General features: G+C 31.1%; 1 long non-coding RNA gene across 1 annotated transcript in view; it reads left to right on the top strand.

Annotated features, from left to right (window-relative positions):
* LOC143746836 (uncharacterized) overlaps positions 1–2,023 on the top strand; it is a 29,106-nt gene extending 27,083 nt beyond the window's left edge. The window contains exon 2 of the long non-coding RNA XR_013206619.1: positions 1,948–2,023. This is a non-coding gene — a long non-coding RNA (uncharacterized LOC143746836). The remainder of the gene's footprint in view (positions 1–1,947) is intronic.
* Positions 2,024–4,411: the final 2,388 nt, after the last annotated feature.

The following is a 4,411-nucleotide window of genomic DNA, read 5'->3' on the forward strand; positions in this document are numbered from 1 at the left end:
AAGTTTAAAGTAGTTTGAAGTTTAAATTAGTTTGAAGTTTAAATTAGTTTGAATTTTAAAGTAGTTTGAAGTTTAAATTAGTTTAAAGTTTAAATTAGTTTAAAGATTAAAATATTTTAAAGTAGTTTAACTTAGTTTAAAGTTTTAAATAGTTTAAAGTTTAAAGTAGTTTAAAGTAATTTAAGGTTGCTAGGGTGTTTCTAGTGGGCTGCCAAGGTGTTCTGGTGGTTGCTGGGTGGTTGGTAAGGCATTTTGGGTGGTTGCTAGGGTGTTCTAGGTGGTTGCTAGGCAGTTGCTAGGGTGTTGTAAGGTATTTTGGGTGGTTGCTATGGTGTTCTAGAGTATTTTGCTTGGTTGCTAGGGTGTTGCTAGGGTGTTTTAAGGTATTTTAGGTGGTTGCTAGGGCATTCTGAGAGGTTGCTAGGCAGTTGCTAGGGTGTTCTGGGGGTTGCTATGGTGTTCCTAGTGTGCTTAAGGCTATTTTGGGTGGTTGCTAGGGTGTTGCTAGGGTGTTTTAAGGTATTTTGGGTGGTTGCTAGGGTGTTCTGGGTGGTTGCTATGGTGTTGCTAGGGTGTTCTAGGCTATTTTGGGTGGTTGCTATGGTGTTGCTAGGGTGTTTTGAGGTATTTTGGGTGGTTGCTAGGGTGTTCTGGGTGGTTGCCAGGCAGTTGCTAGGGTGTTCTGGGTGGTTGCTATGGTGTTGCTAGGGTGTTTTAAGTTGTTCTGGGTAGTTGCTAGGCAGTTGCTAGGGTGTTCTGGGTAGTTGCTAGGCGGTTTCTAGGGTGTTCTAAATGGTTGGTTGGGTGTTCTATGGTGTTCTTGGTGGTTGCTATGGTGTTGCTATGGTGTTCTAGGCTATTTTGGGTGGTTGCTATGGTGTTGCTAGGGTGTTTTAAGGTATTTTGGGTCGTTGCTAGGCAGTTGCTATGGTGTTTTGGGTGGTTGCTATGGTGTTGCTAGGGTGTTCTATGGTAGTTTGTGTGGTTGCTATGGTGTTGTAAGGTATTTTGGGTGGTTGCTAGGCAGTTGCTAGGGTGTTCTGGGTGGTTGCTAGGGTGTTCTGTGTGGTTGCTAGGCGATTGCTAGGGTGTTCTGGGTGGTTGCTATGGTGTTGCTAGGGTGTTTTAATGTGTTTCAGGGTGGTTGCTAGGGTGTTTTGGGTGGTTGCTAGGCAGTTGCTAGGGTGTTCTGGGTGGTTACTATGGTGTTGCTAGGGTGTTGTAAGGTATTTTGGGTGGTTGCTAGGGTGTTCTGGGTGGTTGCTATGGTGAACTATTTATGAATTTAAAAGTTCATAAGTGTATGAATTTAGGAAAATTCACAATTGTATAAATTCATGAGTTCATAAGTTCAAATTCATGAAAAAGATTAGTTAGAAAGAAAGAAAGAATAGTTAGAAAGTATGAAAGATTAGTTAGAAAGAAATAAAGATTAGTTAGAAAGAAAGAAAGATAGAGAGGTTAGAAAGAAAGATTAGGTAGAAAGAAAGAAAGAAAGAAAGAAAGAAAGAAAGAAAGAAAGAAAGAAAGAAAGAAGGATTAGTTAGAAAGAAAGAAAGATGGATAAGTTAGAAAAAAAGAAAGATGGATAAGTTAGAAAGAAAGGAAGATGGATAAGTTAGAAAGAAAGAAAAATGGATTAGTTAGATTAATTAGAAAGAAAAAGAAAGAAAGAAAGTTTAGTTAGAATGAAAGAAAGAATAGTTAGAAAGAAAGAAAGATTATTTAGAAAGAAAAAAGAAAGAAAGATAAGTTAGAAAGAATTAGAAACATTGATTAGTTAGAAAGAAGGAAAGATAGATTAGTTAGAAAGAAAGGAAGAAAGATAGATTAGTTAGAAAGAAAGAAAGAAAGATTAGTTAGAATGAAAGATAGATCAGTTAGAAAGAAAGATTAGTTAGAAAGAAAGATTAGTTAGAAAGAACGATAGATTAGTTAGGGAGAAAGAAAGATATATTAGTTAGTTAGAAAGAAAGAAAGATTAGTTTGAAAGAAAAAAAGATAGATTAGTTAGAAAGAAAGATAGATTAGTTAGAAAGAAAGATAGATTAGTTAGAAAGAAAGATAGATCAGTTAGAAAGAAAGATTAGTTAGAAAGAAAGATTAGTTAGAAAGAACGATAGATTAGTTAGAAAGAAAGAAAGATTAGTTAGTTAGAAAGAAAGAAAGATTAGTTTGAAAGAAAGAAAGATAGATTAGTTATAAAGAAAGATAGATTAGTTAGAAAGAACCATAGATTAGTTAGTTAGAAAGAAAGATAGATTAGTTATAAAGAAAGATAGATTAGTTAGAAAGAAAAAAGATGGATTAGTTAGATTATTTAGAAAGAAAGAAAGATAGATAGATTAGTTAGTTAGAAGGATTAGTTAGAAAGAAAAAATAAATATTAGCTAGAAAGAAAGATAGATTAGTTTGAAAGGAAGAAAGATGGATTAGTTAGATTATTTAGAAAGAAAGAAAGATAGATAGATTAGTTATAAAGAAAGATTAGTTAGAAAGAAAAAATAAATATTAGCTAGAAAGAAAGATAGATTAGTTAGAAAGAAAGATAGATTAGTTAGAAAGAAAAAAGATGGATTAGTTAGATTATTTAGAAAGAAAGAAAGATAGATAGATTAGTTATAAAGAAAGATTAGTTAGAAAGAAAAAATAAATATTAGCTAGAAAGAAAGATAGATTAGTTATAAAGAAAGATAGATTAGTTAGAAAGAAAAAAGATGGATTAGTTAGATTATTTAGAAAGAAAGAAAGATAGATAGATTAGTTATAAAGAAAGATTAGTTAGAAAGAAAAAATAAATATTAGCTAGAAAGAAAGATAGATTAGTTAGAAAGAAAGAAAGAAAGAAAGATATATTCATTAGAAAGAAAAAATGATAGATTATTTAGAAAGAAAAAAGATAGATTAGGTAGAAAGAAAGAAAGATTAGTAAGAAAGAAAGAAAAACATTAGTTAGAAAGAAAGATAGATTATTTAGAAAGAAAGAAAGATAGATTAGTTAGAAAGAAAGATTAGTTAGAAAGAAAAAAGATAGATTAGTTAGAAAGAAAAAAGATACATTAGTTAGAAAGAAAGAAAGATAGATTATTTAGAAAGAAAGAAAGAAAAATAGATTAGTTATAAAGAAAGATTAGCTATAAAGAAAGAAAGACATTTTAGTTAGAAAGAAAGATAGATAAGTTAGAAAGAAAGATTAGTTAGAAAGAAAGAAAGATAGATCAGTTAGAAAGAAAGAAAGATAGATTAGCTAGCAAGAAAGAAAGAAAGGTAGATTAGTTAGAAAGAAAGAAAGAAAGAAAGAAAGATAGATTAGTTAGAAAGAAAGAAAGATAGATTAGTTAGAAAGAAAGAAAGATAGATTAGTTAGAAAGAAAGAAAGATAGATTAGTTAGAAAGAAAAAAAGATAGATTAGTTAGAAAGAAAAAAGATTAGTTAGAAAGAAAAAAGATTAGTTAGAAAGAAAGAAACATTACTTAGAAAGAAAAAAGATAGATTAGTTAGAAAGAAAGAAAGATTAGTTAGAAGGAAAGAAAGAATTTGTTAGAAAGAAAGAAGGATTAGTTAGAAAGAAAGGAAGAAAGATTAGTTAGAAAGAAAGATAGATTATTCGATAGATAGATAGATAGATAGATAGATAGATAGATAGATAGATAGATAGATAGATAGATAGATAGATAAGTTCATTAGTACATATAGAATGGTAGTTTAATTGAGTCTAGGTTTCAAGGAGTTTAGATTTGAGTTTATTTGTTGTGCACTACTGGGCCACCGTAGTCTTGGCTCAATTTGAACTGTTGCGATGAAAGTCAATGGGATTTTTATGAGTTTTAATATTAATATTTAAGAAAACCGTAAGTCCGATCAGTTAGAAAAGATATAGCAACTCGAGTCAGAACAGTTTGAGTGTCTGAGCCGAGTTTGGAGTATGTGGAGTTAAAGCTCTAGGAGGAGTTAGAGTCAGAAATTTTACCGCTCAGAATAATAATAATAATAATAAGTTTAAATAGGATTTCAATAAGTTGGCTTTCACAAGCCAACTTAATAATACGTTTAAATAGGATTTCAGTAAGTTGGCTTTCTCAAGCCAACTTAATGAATCATTTGATACAATGCTATTATTGTGTAAATGCGTGTTTTTTTTTTAAAACAAAAAATTAAAATAAAAAAACACAGCTGTAATTACACTGAGCCTTCGCATACACCTTAACCCTTAAACATCCACCAAATCTTTCACTAACCATCCGTATCCACCTCAATAGCAGCACAAGTGTTTTGCAATAGGCTACAATATGAATACAATAATCAGAATCAGAATCAGAAAGAGCTTTATTGCCAAGTGTGCTTGCACACACAAGGAATTTGTTTTGGTACTGAGGCTTCCAGTGTACATATACAAATACAACAAGAAAC

Source organism: Siphateles boraxobius, unplaced genomic scaffold (assembly GCF_051911475.1).
Source record: "Siphateles boraxobius isolate OS27281-9 unplaced genomic scaffold, OSU_SipBor_1 22, whole genome shotgun sequence".
Classification (NCBI taxonomy): Eukaryota; Metazoa; Chordata; class Actinopteri; order Cypriniformes; family Leuciscidae; genus Siphateles; species Siphateles boraxobius.